Source organism: Cricetulus griseus, chromosome 4 (genome assembly GCF_003668045.3).
Source record: "Cricetulus griseus strain 17A/GY chromosome 4, alternate assembly CriGri-PICRH-1.0, whole genome shotgun sequence".
Taxonomy (NCBI): Eukaryota; Metazoa; Chordata; class Mammalia; order Rodentia; family Cricetidae; genus Cricetulus; species Cricetulus griseus.
In genome coordinates this window covers 3499941-3518432 of record NC_048597.1, presented here as the reverse complement: position 1 = coordinate 3518432, position 18492 = coordinate 3499941, and the positions used below count along the sequence as shown (strand labels likewise).

The 18492-nt window shown below is 51.4% G+C and overlaps 1 protein-coding gene across 2 annotated transcripts in view; it reads right to left on the bottom strand.

Moving 5' to 3' along the window:
* The window catches only part of Hlcs (holocarboxylase synthetase), a 176963-nt gene extending 163844 nt beyond the window's left edge, over positions 1–13119 (bottom strand). Inside the window, exon 1 of one of the 2 annotated variants that reach the window (XM_027415648.2) lies at positions 13101–13119. The gene's annotated coding sequence lies outside the window, so the exon portion shown is untranslated. Of the gene's footprint in view, positions 1–809; positions 984–13100 lie in introns of those variants that run through there. The other variant, XM_027415647.2, reaches the window with a different exon arrangement.
* Positions 13120–18492: the final 5373 nt, after the last annotated feature.

Here is an 18492-nt window from a genome sequence, read left to right as displayed (position 1 = left end):
ACTCTGACACTCAGTGTCCTCACCCCCACTCTGACACTCAGTGTCCCCCTCACCCCCACTCTGACACTCAGTGTCCCCCTTACCCCCGTACCCCTGCCTGTACCGGTAGGTGCTCAACAGAAGTTTCTGGAACTAAAACTCCATTTCTTTTTTCAGGGAGACACACCTGGCGTCTCTTTTGCCTACTTGGCTACTAGAAAGCGAAATGCTCACACAAGTTTCTACACTGAGAGGAAATCGGGCTCCCCCAGAAGGGGTCCTTTCGGGCAGAACATAAACAGAGGTGAGCACCTGGGCGGAGGAGGGCGGCCGCATCCCAACAATCAGAGGGGCCTTGGGGGTGCGGGGTGAGCAGGACGCACCGCTTCCCGGGGCACCACCCGCCCCGCGCCCACCCTCGGCGTTCTAGGGTTTTCGTGGGTGCGGATGGAGCTGGGGCAGGGCGAGCCCGTCTCCCACTTTCAACAGGGGCGAGCTGTCCCCGGGTTCATACAGCAAACGCCGGCCCGGCCCGGCGGAGAGCAGCTGACTACTGAGAGCCAAGCAGGGAACGAGGTGCAAGGGGTTGTTGAGCCGGCTCCCTGCAGCCGGTGAGGGAAGAAATGATAGTAGCCAGACCCGGTCCAGCAAAGCCAAAGGGCCCCGGCCGTGGAGAAAGTGTTCCTGTCTATAAATAACTCCGCCTGGGGGACAAACAGAAACATCAAAGCCGGGCGCGGGAGCGCAGGCTGGGCGAGCCGGCTCGCTCCTGGGGAGCTGGAAAGGGAGCGCGTCCCCCGCCGGAGCCGCCGTCAGCGGGCAGCGCGTACCTCCGGGGCCCGGGCGTCCACGGCCCCTCCCGGGTGCTCCTGGCCCGTGACACCCGCAGCTCCGGGAGCCGGTGTCAAGCGGCGAGACGCACGGGAGTGGGGCGGCGTCTTCACCAACCACCGCGCAGACGGAGGCCTCGTGAGCAGCAAAGGGCCAGATCCCCGCAGCCCCAGGGCCTGGCCACACCCCAGCCAGGCTCAGGCGGCGCCAGGGGTACCGCTGGCCACTCTCCGCTGAGACTCCGGACACCACCAGGGCCCCCTGCCCGCAGGGTCGCTCTCAGAAGTGTGGCCTGCCCCCCAGCAGGGCGAAGAGCCCCCGCTTGTCCCTTAGGACTGCTGCCCTCAGTGGTCAAGATGCCACCTGGCTGTGGAAGCCTGCGGCGCCGCACTGACGCTAATGGGTGGGTGAACACCTGAGCCTGTGCAGTGGCTGAGAACTCTCTGCGGGAGGACACCGGGAACACAATAAACCCCGTGAGAGAGAAGATTGCAACCCAGCCCCTCAGAGAAGGTACTCCTCCCTCCTCTCAGTAGGGGAGGAGATGCTGGGATCTTAACACTTACTCTCCACCTTCCCCTTCTCACCCCAAGTAAGGATGGGGAGGCCTGAGAGGGTCCTGATTTTGACCTCAGAACCCCGTTTCCGTTATTTTCAGGTCAAGAGTTTCAAGAAGTTCCCCAGCCCTTGTTTCCAGACTCCAGAACTGTGTGTTACCCCACTACTACTGCTGGGCATTGGACCTAGAGTCTCAGGCACCCTAGGGACGCAGCTGCTGCTGCTACAACCTCGCTTCTCTCTCTCTCTCTCTCTCTCTCTCTCTCTCTCTCTCTTTCTCTCTCTCTTTCTCTCTCTCTCTCTGACACACACACACTCTGTCTCTCTCTGTGTCTCTGTCTCTCTCTGTCTGTCTCTGTCTCTGTTTCTCTGTCTCTTTGTCTCTGTCTCTGTCTCTCTCTTTCTTTGTCTCTCTCCCTGTCTCTGTCTCTCTCTCTGTCTCTGTCTCTCTCTGTCTGTCTCTCTCTGTCTCTGTCTCTCTCTTTCTTTGTCTCTCTCCCTGTCTCTCTCTGTCTCTCTCTGTCTCTGTCTCTCTCTGTCTCTCTGTGTCTCTCTCTCTCTGTCTCTCTCTCTCTCTCTCTCTCTCTCTCTCTCTCTCACACACACACACACACACACACAACACACACACACACACACACACACACGCTCCTTTATGTTATTATTTTTAGACAGGGTCTGAGGTTGGCAAACGTAGCCAGGAACTTTGACTGATCCTCCTGCCTCAGGCTCCGCATTAGCTGAAATTTCAGAACTCTGCAGCCAGACTCTGTCACGACACACCCTTCATTCTGGTATGACACAGATGGGTACCTGACATTGACTGAAACTCTCCCTGGTGGGAATGAGACAAGGAAGCGTGCTGACCTCCAGGGACCCATTTGTGGATGATTTGCACAGTAACCTTGTGCTCCAGGAAAGTCTCTGGGACTCCTGTCCCTGCTGGGTTTGCACCACTAGAGTTCAGAATCAGCATCCTCAAAACACACGCCTTTAGTCCTAGCACTCGGGAGGCAGAGGCAGGTGGATCTCTGTGAGTTCGAGGCCAGCCTGGTCTACAGAGCGAGTGCCAGGATAGGCTCCAAAGCCACAGAGAGAAACCGTGTCTCAAAAAACAAAAAAACACACAGTTCTCGGTGACTACAATTGTCCTCCACCCTCCGGCTCTGCGGTTTGTTCAACCCTTCTCCAGCACTTGTAGGTCTCTCCCCAGCGCCTGCTCACACGGTACTGAAGAGACTGTCCTCCTCACACCCACTTAGAGTGCACCTCATTAATGCCAATGGTTCTGTGTGAGTGCGCAACAGTGCAGACACTGGAGACCAGTGCCTGGGGAGGAGAGTGGAGTATGGTGTGGGGAGGACTCTAGGGAGGAGAGTGGAGTATGGTGAGGGGAGGACTCTGGGAAGGAGAGTGGAGTATGGTGTGGGGAGGACTCTGGGGAGGAGAGTGGAGTATGGTGTGGGGAGGACTCTGGGAAGGAGAGTGGAGTATGGTGAGGGGAGGACTCTGGGGAGAAGAGTGGAGTATGGTGTGGGGAGGACTCTAGGAAGGAGAGTGGAGTATGGTGAGGGGAGGACTCTAGGAAGGAGAGTGGAGGATGGTGTGGGGAGGACTCTAGGAAGGAGAGTGGAGTATGGTGATGGGGAGGGGAGGACTCTGGGGAGGAGAGTGGAGTATGGTGAGGGGAGGACTCTGGGGAGGAGAGTGGAGTATGGTGTGGGGAGGACTCTGGGGAGGAGAGTGGAGTATGGTGTGGGGAGGACTCTGGGAAGGAGAGTGGAGTATGGTGAGGGGAGGACTCTGGGGAGAAGAGTGGAGTATGGTGTGGGGAGGACTCTAGGAAGGAGAGTGGAGTATGGTGATGGGGAGGGGAGGACTCTGGGGAGGAGAGTGGAGTATGGTGTGGGGAGGACTCTGGGGAGGAGAGTGGAGGATGGTGTGGGGAGGACTCTGGGGAGGGAGGTCTAGCTGCAGAGGGATGAACGGTGGCGCTGAGGAGGAGATGGGGAACAGGAGACTAACACTGAGGATCTTTGGGAAATCCCAATGGAAACATTACTTCATGTGTATTCACTACTTCCCTGTTGCTGTGATAACATCATGTCTCCACTGCCAGCACAAAGCAATGGTGAACAGGAAGTGGGGTGACGCTATGAAGTCTCAAAGCCCGTCCTCCCCAGTGGCACACTTCCTCCAGCAAGAGCACACTTTCTAAACCCCCAAAACAGCGCCACCATTGGGTACCACATGTTCAAATACATGAGCCAATGAGGGACATTTCTCAAACTGCCACGGTGTGTGTGTGTGTGTGTGTGTGTGTGTGTGTCTGTTCCCCCTTAAGCCATAAATTAAAACCCCAGTATCAGATATGGGACACCTCCCTTTGAGTTGTTGGTCAGAAGCATTTTAGAACCCCCCAAAATAATACAAGCTATTGCTGTTGTTCTTGTTGACCCTGAGCACTCGACGGTAAAATCCTATTGCTGAAGAAGACACTCATAGTGGTCACCAGACATGGAGAAATCCAGTTAGTATCGACCAGTAAGTTTCTTCCTGCTAGCTAGCGTTCATCGTGCTGGAAGGTACTATGTTGGCTGTGGTGATATTTTGTTTATGATCTAACAAATAAAGTTTGCCTGAAGATCAGAGTGCAGAGCTAGCCACACTAGTTAGCCATAGAGGCCAGGCAATGGTGATACACATTTTTAATCCCAGTACTTGGGAGTCACACAGCTTTAATCTCAGCACTAGGGAGGTGGAGACAGGAAGAGATATGGGCTGAGCAGAGAGAGGAATATCAGATGGGAGGAGACAGGAGCTCATTGCAGTCTAAGGATGCAGTCTGAGGACAGGATCACCCCTTTGGTCTGAGCAGTGGTAGAGGTAAGAACTCTAGTGGCTGGCTGCTCTGCTTCTCTGATCCTTCCGCTTTCACCCGATAGCTGACTCCAAGTTTATTATTAAGACCAAAGAGAATCCGTGTTATAGTAGGCTGCATAGGGGAAATTCACAATAATCATCCAAGGTTAGAACCCTGTCATCGGTAATGATGAGCAGCATGGCAAGATCAGCCCATGCATGAACTGTTGGCTCAAATGCTATGGAGCTAATTAACTAATAACTTTATGATTGGATTTCAGCCACTCTCCACAGGAGGAAATCCATGCCTGGTACTGTGGATCTGGCCACAAAGCCACTGTTGAGAGCTCACAAGCCCCAGGAGTGAAGCTCTTGCTGTTATTCTGCTGAACGGAAATAGCATCAAAATACCCTCCAAATTCTTAATCTACACCCATGGATTAGAGCAGCTCCCAGATCTCAGAGAAGCTTCCTTGTGCAGTGCACAGCAATTAATACCAAATTCACAAGTGGTCTCATGCAGAGAGTAAGTGCAGTGGAAAGCTCTGCCTACATACATACATACATACACACACACACACACACACACACACACACACACACACTGAAGTGTAATTACAATTAAATACAATTAAGATTGCAATAAAACACCTGCAAGGAGCCGGAAAGTTGGTTCAGCAGTTAAAGGCACTGCCTGTTCAATTCCCAACGCCCACATGGTGGCTCACAACCATGTAGCTCCAGTTCCAGGGCTTCTTCTGGCCTCTGCAGGCTCACAAGTGGTGCAGAGACATATATGTAGGCAAAACACCAAAACACATAAAATAAATCTTTGAAAAGCAAATAAGCAGCAGTGACTGCCACAGCTCTCCAAGCAGACCTGGAGTACTTGGAAGTGGCCACCAATAAACGTGACATAGCTTTAGAATTTATTGTTATTCATACATTGTGACATTGTGGAAAGACGAATGTGCATGTTTCTAACATCACACACTCACACGAAGAGAGCACTAAACTCTTCCAAGTACTGGCATTGACCCACATTCCCATTATCAGTGATTTTCATTTTCAACTCACTATCTTTAGGTCTTTTTCCACCCCTTCGGACTTTAGACGTCTACTGATTTACACAGCTGCTTTGGAGACTGATGAATCTGCACACAAAGCTCCACACTGTGGTGCTTGGGAAAATCTCCTCGTGGCAATGCACCAGCTAATTACAAACACCTCATTGTCCAAGCTCTAAATTTAGGTCAGGGCAGGCCCTAGGATAATGGCAGGACTTTATTAACCTGAAGAGTCTGATGTAAGTCGGGGGTGGGGCCTTCCTAGTAATTAAAGTCCCCTTTGCACAAAGCACAAACCTGTGTACAAAGAGGACAGCTTTGTGCGGTACAGGGAGCACGGCTATATGCGGTACAGGGAGCACGGCTATGTGAGTGCTCTGCTCCAATGTTTCTAACCATCTTGTGATGGATGATGGTCTTCTGTATGTTTCTCTTATTGGTTAATGAATAAAACACTGATTGGCCAGGAGAGGCAGGAATATAGGCAGGGCTAGGAGAAGTAGAGAATGCTGGGGAGAGGGGAGCGAGGCACCAGGAGTCGCCATGTAGACACTGGGAAGAAAGGGCACGCCAGGCACTCTCTGGTAAGATAAGGCCATGTAGAAATACATAGATTAGTAGTTATGGGTTAATAGTTAAGACAGAGCTAGCCAATAAGAAGCCCTAGCCATCAGCCAACAGTTTATAAATTAATATATGTCTCCGTGTGTTTATTTGGGGCTGAAGCAGCGGCTATGGGACCAGGCTGGAAAGAAACTCCAGCTACCATCTTGCATTTAAATCAGCACGATGAAAGCTAGCTAGCAGGAGTAAACTTACTGGTCGATACTAATTGGATTTCTCCATGTCTGATGACCACTGAGTGTCTTCTTCAGCAATAGGATCTTACCATTGAGTGCTCAGGGTCAATCAAGAACAGCAATAGCTTGTATTATTTTGGGGGGTTCTAAAATGCTTCTGACCAACAACTGGAAAGAAACTCCAGCTACCATCTTGCATTTAAATCAGCCCTTCTCATTACAGACTATAACATTCACACTTCTGTATTTGGTATTCATAATCTAGGCATTTACCTTAGAAATGGTAACAAAGGAAGGAGAGTAATATTTTATTGGGTTTTCAAGAGTGTTTCTCTGCAGCTTTGGCTGTCCTGGAACTCACTTTGTAGACCAGGCTGGCCTTGAACTCAGAGATCTGCCTGCCTCTGCCTCCTGAGTGCTGGGATTAAAGGCGTGTCCCACCACTGCCCGAAGAGAAATTTTCTAAGTTGGGCGTTTTTAAGTGTTCAACACTGGGAACTTATTCTGCAGATGTTGGTGCAGAATAGTGCCCAACAGTTTCTTTCCAGATAATTCGAGATTAAACTGCAGAGATCACGACCCATCATCCACAAGCGTTTTCGGGGCGTATTTCCTAAGAACGCTCCTCTTTCTCAATCATGTTGCAGTAACTGAATTCAGATAACATTGCCCCACAGCTAACATCTGCCAGCTATAAGATTTTTCCCAAGAGTATCAGATTGTATCTGCTGTGGTTTGGATGTGTCTCCCAACCACCAAGTCGTGTTGTTAATTCTCTCTTGGGCCTTAGGAGGAACATGGGACTGAAGGGGAGGAGTGTTAGGTCATGAAGACTGTAATGAAGGTCATGAAACCATGTGTTTCATGAATGGTTTCAGGCAGGTCTCAGGGGAGCTGTGCTAGTTCTCCTGGAGGTAGCTTTTCTATACAGTGACCTTTCTCCACCATATGATGACATCTCCGCTGTATGATGACATCTTGGGTTATACATTTTGGGCACCATGCTATCAGCTCACTGGTAATGCTGACTTTGATCATACTGTGCAGGTGTATCCATACATTCCTTTTTAATCTCTATAAAAAATTATCTGTGGGGTAACACTCCGAAACAGTGATATTCTTTATTCCTCAACTACCTTTTTCACCCAACAGATTGTCACACCTGAGATTTATTTGCCAGGACTGTCACTGAGCTCTTCCTTGAGCGTTCTGTTGTATACATTTGTTCTTCTCAAGTCAGAAATGTACCTTGTACCTTGTTCATCTGTTTCATTTTAATTTCCCTTTGCTTTTCACCTTCACCCATGAGTGGTGGACTTGGCTTTCTTTTTCCATTCTAGTAGGGGGTGGCAGCTGAGGCACGAGGGTGTGTCTGCACAGGGGACACTGAGGCACGAGGGTATGTCAGCACATAGGTGCACATGCATGTGGAAGCCAATCTTCAATCATCCTTCTGCCTTACTCATTGAGGCAGGATCTCTCAATCAAACCCAGAGCTCAATGATATGGCTGGAGACCCCCTACCCCTGGCTTCTGAGGCTGGAGTGAGCAGCCGCTTCACCCACAAGGGGCTTTCATGTAGGATCTGCGGCTCTCAACTCCAGTTCTCACCCTTAACCTCCAAACCATTCCCCAGCCCCGAGTCTTTTGTGCTCAGGGTTATTATTCAGTATCGCCACTATTCAGTCTCATTCCCAGGCTGCACCAGGCTTGACAACTGAAAAAGCTCCATTGCGCTTCTGGACTCTCTCCATCAGTTCTTTGGGCAGCTCTGTGCTTTCTGGCAGGAGCCATTCCTGGCTCATCTAACTCTCCCTGAAGGAGGCCTTTCTCCAAGGACCTCTGCTCCTTTTCACAGACAGTGATATTTAAAAACCAAGACATGGACCCAGGTAATGTCCTTTGCTATGGGTGGCCCTGTTCCCAGGCTCATAGAACTAGTTGCTTAAAAATAAACCCAAATGGACCGGGCAGTGGTGGTGCATGGCTTTAATCCCAGCACTTGGCGGGCAAAGGCAGATGGATCTCTGTGAGTTTGAGGCCAGTCTGCTGGTCTACAAAGTGAGTTCCAGGACAGCCAGGGATGTTACACATAGAAATCCTGTCTTGAAGAGAAAAAAAAAAAGCAAAACAAAATAAACAGACAACATTTTCATTTCAATCCACGGGGTCCCCCTCTTCTCCCAACCCTGGTTCCCAACACTATCATTCAACTTAATGGTTTACTTAAACCTGCAACACACACACACACACACACACACACACACACACACACACACACACAGAGAGAGAGAGAGAGAAAATTGCCTATTCGGACCATGACCAACAACCAAGGTCAAGACCCCTCTGGGTTTGCTGCCTCGTTTATATCTAGAAGGCTGTGGGCAGAGTCCCTGGGGAAAGCTGCGCCTGTTGAAGATTCTTTGGGCTGACTGGTCAGAACTTCATGACCTCGGAGAGCTGGGAGGATACAGACAAAACGCAAAATTACCTTGGGCTTTTTTAGTCCCCTTAACCACCTTTTACCACATACATGTTCATCCCAGTGTCCTGACGATGGGTGGGACCTTTGGAATGCACTGATCAGCAGATTACCAGCTTCCAGCAGCCCAGCAGCAGAAATTACTGTGGGATAATCTGAAACCTGGAGAGGAGAGCTCTCCACTCTGTAACCTGCCCACCTGAGGTCCCTGGATGGGCTGATTTGTGACTGTCACTTGTCCTGTGACTGTGAGACATCAAGGAACTGCTTCCACAGTGGAAGATGACACTCAGGGATACCGCAATCCATGTGTCCAGGTCCCCCCGTATTTAGCTCTTACTCCCTTTGGGATGAGAGCTGTCCTTGGCATCATAGTACTGACAACCACAAAGGACCCAAGGACAGTCCACTGTCACTTTTGGTGCCCATTGTTTGGGCTGCCTTCTCAAGCAGGAGGGGTGAGGCTTCCTGGAACTCAGCCTCCCTCTGGTTGGGTGCTAGTGCCTTGGTCTCCTGAGCAGGCGGCCGTCCTGGACAGTCTGTTTCTCAGAACCTGAGCAGGCGGCCGTCCTGGACAGTCTGCTTCTCAGAACCTGAGCAGGCGGCCGTCCTGCACAGTCTGTTTCTCAGAACCTGACAGGCGGCCGTCCTGGACAGTCTGTTTCTCAGAACCTGAGCAGGCGGCCGTCCTGGACAGTCTGTTTCTCAGAACCTCTGCAGCACTCTTTGGCCTCCTTCTCTCACATCTGTGCTTGCCCGTGTCCTCCTGCTCAGTGCAACTTTGCTATTTCAGAAATCCCATAAAGACTGAAGAGGCCCTACCCCTTCCACACTGACACCCCACCCTGTCTCACTTCCTTCACTATCATACCCAACACCACTCAAGGTGACTGACATCTATGACACCTTTGCTTCCTGTCCAAAGGGTTTCCCGAGGCACTGCCACTCTCAGATCTAGACATCTATCACAGGGTGTGTGGTGCCTGTTCTGGACACTGCTGGCACCTCACACAAACACTCATCAAATCAAATCAAATCTTTTAAAAAAGGAAATGCAGAATTATCTGGACCTGGTGTCATACGCCTTTAGTTCAGCATTTTGGAGGCAGAGGCAGGTGGATCTATGTGAGTTCAAGGCAAGTCTTGTCTAAATATCAATTAGTTCCAGCCCAGTCAAGGATAAATAGAGACCATGCCCCCTCCCATCCCCTGCAAAAAGGAGAAAGAAGAGGATAAATGAAAGGAAGATAAAATGCAAGTTGTTTTTTTGTTGTTGTTGTTGTTTTTCAAAACAGGGTTTTTGTGTATCCCTGGCTATCTTAGAACTTGATATGTAGACCAGGCTGGCCTCCAACTCTGAGAGCCTCCTGCCTCTGCTTCCTTAGTGCTGGGATTAAAGACGTGTGCACCACCACCACCCAGTGGCAAAAATTTATTTCATTTTCAAATGATGTTTCTTACCTACAAGCAAGGGCATTTGCAAATAAAACATGAAGTTACTTCTACTTTGTTAACTACAAAATCTTTTTTTTAAAGGTGTCTCATGCCTCATCCAGGTTGGCCTCTGCCCTAGTTAGGCTTCTACTGCTGTGAAAAAATGTTCTAACTGTGGTGGTTTGAATCAAAGTGGCCCCCAAAGGCTCATATTTGAATACTTTGTCCCCAGTTGGTAGACTTGTTTGCGGGATGATTAGGTGTGGCCTTTTGGAGAAGGTGTGTCACTGGGGGAGGGCTTTGAGGTTTTAAACGACTGGAAGGATTCCAGTGTTTATTCTTTCTCTGTCTGTCTCTCTGTCTCTGTCTCTGTCTCTGTCTGTCTCTCTGTCTCTGTCTGTCTGTCTGTCGGTCTGTCTGTCTGTCTGTCTGTCCCTCCCCTCCTCATAGCTGTGGATCAGGGTGTGAGCTCTCAGCTGTTTCTTCACTCTGCCATCATAGACTCTAACCCTAAAACACTGTATGCCAAATTAAATGCTTTCCTTTATAACTTACCTTGGTCGTGGTGTTTTATCTCAGCAATAGAAAAATAGCTAAGACAATGACCAAAAGCAACTTGGGGAGCAGAGGGTTTATTTTGGTTTATAATTCTCAAGTCACACTCTATCACTGAAGCAAAGTCAGAACAGCAATTCAAGGCATGAACCTGTAGGCAGAAACTGAAGCAGACACCATGAGAAGAGCTGCTTACTGGCTTGCTCTCTGTGGCTTGCTCAGCCTGCTTTCTTAAAGAACCCAGGACCAGCAGCCCAAGGAAGGCAGCACCCACAGTGAGATGGGCCCGTTCACGTCAATAAATCAAGACGATACCCACAGTTTTGCTCACAGGCCAATCTTATGGGGGCGTTTCTTCAATTAAAATCTCTTCCCAGATGTCTAGGATTGTGTCAAGCAGACAAAACCCAACAAGCACAGCCTCCCACTCCCTGAAGGCCGAGGCTGGGCCTGAACTCCAATCCTCTTGTTCCCACCTCCCAAGTGCTAGGATTATAGGCATGTTCATTTTCCTGGGATTAAATCTGCTAGAGCATGTAAATGTATATCCCTAACTACAACACATTGTTTAACAAAAACCAAAAATAACTAATATTTACACACCTTTGGAGTAGTAGGTGACTACAGCATACTGCAGAAACAAAGACTTCTAACTTCTGGCCAACCTGCTCAAATGGCCAACAGATATCAGAATTGTTTGCCCAACTAATCAGCTACTTTAAAAAGTATTTTAGAACCAGAGAGATGTGTCAGTGATTAAGAGCACTGGCTGCTCTTCTAGAGGACCCGGGGTTTGCTCCCCAGTACCCACACGGCAGCTCACACACCTGTAATTTCAGTTCCCAAGTATCAGGTATGCTCTTCTAACTACCACCGGCACCAGGCACTCAATTTCAAACTCCTAGCTCCCACATAAAAAGCTTGGCATGGCCACACACACACACACACACACACACACACACACACACACACACACACACACACACACACACACACACACACACACACACACACCACACACACACACACACACACACACACACACACACACACACACACACACACACACACACACACACACACACACACACACACACACACACACACACACACACACACACACACACACACACACACACACACACACACACACACACACACACACATCTGTAACCCCAGCAGTGTGTGGGCGGAGGAAAGCAGAGAAAGGAAGACGGCTGGAACTTGCTGGCTGCCAGCCTAGCTCCAGATCAGTGAGAGATCAGTAAGAGACGGTATCTCAAGGGAGTACAGGCACCAGTTCAGTCTCTCTCTCTCTCTCTCTCTCTCTCTCTCTCTCTCTCTCTCTCTCTCTCTCTCCCTGTCTCTCCTCTCTCTGTCTCTCTCCTGTCTCTCCTCTCTGTCTGTCTCTCCTCTCTGTCTCTGTGTCTCCCCTCTCTCTCTGTCTCTCTCTCTCTGCCTCTCTCTCCCTCTGTCTCTCCTCTCTCTCCCTGTCTCTCTCTCTCTCCTCTTTCCCTGTCTCTCCTCTCTCCTCTCTGTCTCTCTCCTCTCCTCTCTCTCTCTCTGTATCTCTCTCTGTGTCTCTGTCTCTCTCTCTGTGTCTCTGTCTCTCTCCTCTCTCTGTCTCTCTCTCCCTTTCTGTCTCTCTCCTCTCTCTGTCTCTCTCTCCCTCTCTGTCTCTCTGTTTCTGTCTCTCTCCTCTCCTCTCTCTCTCTCTCTCTGTATCTCTCTCTCTGTGTGTCTCTGTCTCTCTCTCTCTCTGTGTCTGTCTCTCTCTCTCCTCTCTCTGCCTCTCTCTCCCTTTCTGTCTCTCTCCTCTCTCTCTCTCCTCTCTCTCTCCCTGTCTCTCTCTCCACAGTGGGCGGGGGCGGGAGGGAGCCCCACACTGAAGGCAGAAGGATCCTGAAATGACATAGAGAGCACCAATGCAGATAGTGACCTCACTCTCACTCTCACTGACGCGGTTTTGTTACAAATATTGCTCATCCCGCCCCCTTGCTTTACTTGAACCAGGTGACCGCGCCGTTCACGATCTCATTTTCGAGCATACTCTCTTTCTTTTGGGGAGGCCCTGGGCAAGTCCTCCCCGCAGCTGCATCCCTACCCGGTACAATCTGATGAAGACAAACCCGGGTGACCTATTTTCACCCTTCCCTCCATCCTCCCCTCGGCCTCGGGGCCTCGAGCGCACTCTGCCGTCAGGGGGCTTTTTCTTCTGCACGACAACGGGTGCCGCACTGCGGACTCATCCAGCCAACCGCAGACGTGCGTGCGTGCCGATGTGCGTGCGTGCCGATGTGCGTGCGTGCGTGCGTGCGTGCGTGCGTGCGCGCTGGCGCCGGCTAGGTGCGAGCTTCACCCCTGCAGGCAGGCGACTGCGCTGGGCAGCCGGGTCCACGCACGCGCTTAGCAACGGGGCTGACGCACGACGCCAGCACACGAAGCGTCACCAACGTCCCCCTGGCGGGAGCCACGCCCCCCGCCGACGCCCGTGCCAGCTCTCACTGACTGGGCCCGGCCTCCACGCTTTACCCAGTGTCTCCGACATCAGCAGAGCTTCCTCCCCCGCGACGCCGCGACTCTCCCCGCTTCCGGGAGGGCGGGCGGCCGCGCACGCGCGGTGGTGGCGGAGCGAAGGTCCCCGGATGCGGCCCACCGGAAGCCCCGCCCGCGGCGCGCTGGAGCCATATTCCGCAGTGCGGTGGGCGGCGGCCCCGGGCTCCGCGCGTGGCTGCCGGGCCCGGGCGACATCCCGGCCAGGCTCCGCCCGCCCGTCGAAGACGGCCTCGGCCCTCCCGCCGAGAGTCCCACGACAGCCGCCCCGCGCGTGCTTCGACCCCCCGCCTACCTCGACGTCCGCGCTCGCCGGGCGACACTGCGCCCATACCGGTCGGCGCGCTGCGGTACCCGCTGCGCCCCCTGGGCGCCTGCTGCGAGCAGCGCGCGGCCACGGACGTGCGCACTGAGCGCCTCGGCATCGCGCCACCGCTTGCAGCGCCCCGCGGTGCACCCCGCCGCAGTCCTGACGTCCGCCATGCACCCCCAGCCTGGACGCCGCCCATGCACCCCCGCAGCCCTGACGCCCGCCATATGCACCCCCCAAGGCCCTGACGCCCCAGCACCCCGCAGCCTGAACGTCCCGCCATGCACCCCCGCAGCCTGACCCCGACCATTGCACCCCCGCCAGCTGACGCCCGCCACTGCACCCCCGCAACCTCTGACGCCCGCCACATGGCACCCCCGCAGCCTGGACGCCCGCCATGCACCCCCGCAGGCCTGACGCCCGCCAGCACCCCCGCAGCCTGAACCCCGCATTGGCACCCGCAGCCTGACGCCCTCCATGCACCCGCAGCCTGGGACGCCCCCACTGCACCCCCGCAGCCTGACGCCCCCATGCAAGCCATGCACGCGCCCAGCCACGCCACCCCCGCGCTGACGCCCGCCATGCACCCCCCGCCCCGCCATGCACCCCCGCAGCCTGACACCCGCCATGCACCCCGCAGCCGCAGCCTGGCCCCGTAGTGCCCCGTACCCCTCGGAGCCAGGCTGGCCATTCGGCTGCACCGTTTGCCCACGGGTACCCTTCCTGCTGCGTCTTTTTCCAGCACCAGAAGACAGTTGCTCAGTTTCCCCATACAGCATCTAGCAGTTGCGGTTGAAAGTCTGCCCCACTGGAGATGGCAGCCCCAAGTGGGTGTCTAAGCTACCCCCATTTCTGCCCATCCGGTCGGACTTTGTGATGCACAAATGAGACGCCCACCCCCACCTCCAGCCGTAAGCGGCTTCCCTAAAACTGTGCATTCCTGAACACATCACCCCTTTCCGCCTGAGGAATTTTCCAAAACCCCAGATGTGTAGGTATATAAAGCAGTTAACACAAACCAAACATTTACTAGCTGTAAATTGCAAGGTAATTATTTGGCGTGCTTGTAATTTTGTCATTTATTAAAGATGACAGCAATTCTGCACACTAGTGTGCTTGGTTTTTACATAGAGTAAATACTGACTGAATATTTGAGACTATGGAACAGAGAGTATCGTAGGAGTTAGGTTTCTACTGCTGTGATAGAGCCCATCGCCAGAAGCAACATGAGGAAAGGGATGAGGAGGAGGCCAGCATGGCATGGGAAGTGCTTGCTGGCTAGCTCTCCTTGGCTTGCTCCAATAGCTTTCTTAACCCAGGGTCACTTGCCCAAATGGAGTACAACCATAGCACAGACACCATGAGTCAAGGAAATACCCCAGGAACTTGCCTAAAGCAATCTTCTCCTGTTTGTGTTTTTTAAGATAGACTCTAGCTCTGGCTGGCCTGGAACTCCCTATGAAGACTGACTTGACTTGAACTCATGGGAACCCTGCCTCTACCTACCCAGTGCTGGGACTGCCCTTCCCACTCCACAAGCCAGTCTTGTGGAGCCATTTTGTAAATTGTTTTCTCTTGCCAGAGGAACCTGTCTTGTGTCAAGTTGACATGAAAACTAGTCAACTGTTTTGAAAATCAAAACATTCTGACACAATACAAACCAAAGCTGTACATACCGATCTGGTACAAGCTGAGAATGACATTAGGAAAATATTGAACGTTTTTGTTTTCTGTAGTCAAATCATGAAGTTTCTCTAAGAGCAGAGCACTTTGTGCACAATTAAAACACTAAGTTGGTACACAGCCATCCAGGGTGCCAAGCACACAAGCGTGTCAGAGCCAAGGCTGCAGTGAAGTCCCGACACAACACAAGCAAGTGCTGCCAGACTCACGCATTTGATTTGGGGTTAATTTTTCATTGTTCAGAAACCTTTTACTGTGGTCTTTAAGGCCCAGGATGACTTGGTACACACCTGCTGCTTGGCTGCACTGCTGCCATGCCACAGCTTAGCGGAGACCAACCAGAAAGTAGGTCTGAAGTTTCAGTTTTCCCTGGGGCAACACCTGACCACAAGCTGAGGCCACCTGGACACCACACGGGGAGAAAGTACCGAGGAAATACCTAACATTCCAACCATTGTAGACAGGATCACCAGATGTCCCTTAGCCCAGGGCACACCCATCCGCTTTCACCAGGACACCCCCTAGACAAATGTCAGCCAGTCAGGGTCTTGAACCCTGAAATCTCCTAACCACCAACCTCTACTGTGACAAAAATCCTACCCCAACTTTCTTGGCACTCTCTGCTCCCAACAGGACTTTGTCAGACAGACAGAGAATCTAAGCTTAAGCCTGAATTAATGCTCTTTGCTTTTACATATGGGATTCAGTCTTCTCATTGGTTTATAGGGGACTCTGAGATCTTGGCATAACATTGCCAAGTTTTTAGAGACCAGCACATACGGGTTTGTGTGTCCAACTGCATGGGTTTTAGTTGATTCCAGAAATAGTCAAGTTGACAGTTAAGATTAGCTATGATAGTTTGAGCCCAGGAGTTCAAGGCTAGGCAGGTCAACATAATAAGAACTTCTCTCCAATTGGGGCTGGGAAGCCAGGTGTGGTGGCGCACGCCTTTAATCCCAGTCCGTGGGAGGCAGAGGCACGCAGATCTGTAGATTCCAGGCCAGCCTGATCTGTGCAGAGTTGCAGGCCAGCCTGGTCTGTGCAGAGTTGCAGGCCAGCCAGAACTCCAAGATGAAACCCTGTCTCAACTGGGAGATGGGCAGATGACTCCGTGGTTAAGGGAACTCACTGCTCAACCATTAGGGCCCAGTTCAGATTCTAGTGCTCACCAGGAGTAGCTCACAAACACCTATAACTCCAGCTGCAAGAGATCTGAGATACTCTTTCGGTCTCTGGAACAAGTCACACACATGTGCACACAGTCTCACATAGACACATTTATAGAACACATACACATAAATAAAATAAAAATAATTTTTAGATGTAAATTAATTAAATGAGTCTGGATGGGGGCTGCTCAGAGGTTAGACACTTGCGTGGCATGCATGAGGTCTGGGCCCAGGTCCTAGCTCTGCAAAAAAAAAAAAAAAAAAAAAAAAAAAAAAGTGTAAAAGAACGTTGCAGTTGAGTTTTCCAAGCTTCCCATTGCTCTCTGGAGCAGCGTATGGACCCCACCCACAGGTCCTCATTGGTAACATCCTCTGCCTCCAGCAGGTATCTACTGAGCATCGCATCTTACAAGGCCCGCTAGATTTCTTGTCTCTTCATATCTGCCCTGGTTTTCCTCTGACTGTAGCATGTTCAGCTTGATGCAGAATAATGAATGACTGTGCTTCCCAGCAAATGAGTGTGGCCATGTGACCAGGCTGGCACCAGGACATAAGCAATTTGAGTCATCCTCCCAAAATTCGTGTTAAAGCCTAATTCTCAGTGTAGTCACAGGAGGCACCAGGGTCTCTGGGAGTAGTTATTTCATGGGGATGAAGCATCCTCAATAAGGCTGGTGCCTGTGTGGTTAATTTGATTGGTAACTCCACAGAATGTAGAGTCACTAGGAGACAAACCTTTGGACCAACTGTGGGGGAACTTCAAGATCCGGCTAACTGAGATGGGAAGACTGCCTCAGATGCAGGTGAGCCATTCCACAGACTGGGATCCAGGGCTGAATAGAGGAAGAAAAAGAACTCATCACAGGCATTCACCTCTCTCTGCCCCCTGACTGCGACCTGCTACTCTCTCCTGCTGCCCTGATTTCCTCACCACAAGGGAATGTACTTCTTATGGTAAGTCAAAGTATAAAAGCTCCTTCCTTTTGTGGCTTTCATCAAGCACTGGATCACAGAAACAAGAAAAGAGACCGGTACTGCCCCCCATCGGAGAAGCCCCTGGGATTGCCTACCTTTCTCCATCAAAATGAGAGCTAATGGCTACGACCAAGCTCTCATCAGATACGGAATCCAACAGCCCCTCGATCTCGGAATTCCCAGCCTTTACAATTAAGAGAGTAAATTCTAGACCATAAACCACCCAGTATTCAGTGCTGAAACAGAGTGAGCACAGACTCCCCTGCCCCCCCCACACACACAACCCAGATTGCTTCTTGGAACAGAGACACAGGGAAACGCCACCTTGGGTCACGAGGACAGTAGCTGCACCTTCCAAAGACAGCGTCACAAGACAGAAGGGACCTGCAGCCCTGCATGGCCTATCGAATTGAGCCTCCTGGCTACCTGTAGAATGCTCCCTAGACTTCTCTCTGATGTAGGTCACTGTGTTTGTGATCTGAGGGCAACCAAACTCACCCATGTGCAACACAGACTTTTCTGAGCTCTGGGGACATAAGGGGAATAAAGAGGTTATACCCTACATAGGAAGATAAGCACTTGTTCATTTAAGAGGCATTTACGGAGTGTCTGTTGCGCACCGGACATTGTCCTAGCAACATGTAGCCACTGGCGACACCAGGCCTGGGCTAGGAGTGAGTGTCACTACTCCATAGGGAAGGGTGATATGCTGGGTGAGTTTACTTGTTTCGGTTCCAAGGCTTGCCTGGAACTTGCTGTGTTGCTGAGGACGACCTTGGCTCCCAATCGTCCTGCCTTTCTCTCCTGAGTCCTGGGATTATAGGTGTCTGCCTTAATTTCATTTTATTTCAAAGGTTAGAACGTCCATGTTCATAACATCTCTAAGAGTCGTGAACACCTCTGAGGACGCTCGTTCCTCCCTCCCTCCTTGTTCTCCGTGCATCTTCAGAGCCATCAAAATGCGTGCACAGCTGTCTGTCTGTATCCTCAGGGGAGTGGCTCTAGGACCCTTTGTAGATTCCAGATCTTACATACAGGGATAAGATGCTGAGCACTGTGTTAGCTAGTGGTTTAGAGAGAACACTCTGCTGGGTGGGTACTAAACCATCAAATTGTGGGCCTATAAGGGAGGGGACCACAGGGAGGCAACAGGAAGATGTCACCGTGCTCAATGACACCACCTGCACCCTTGAGAGAGTGTTAGGATAGCAAATTTTAACTTACATACACTTTT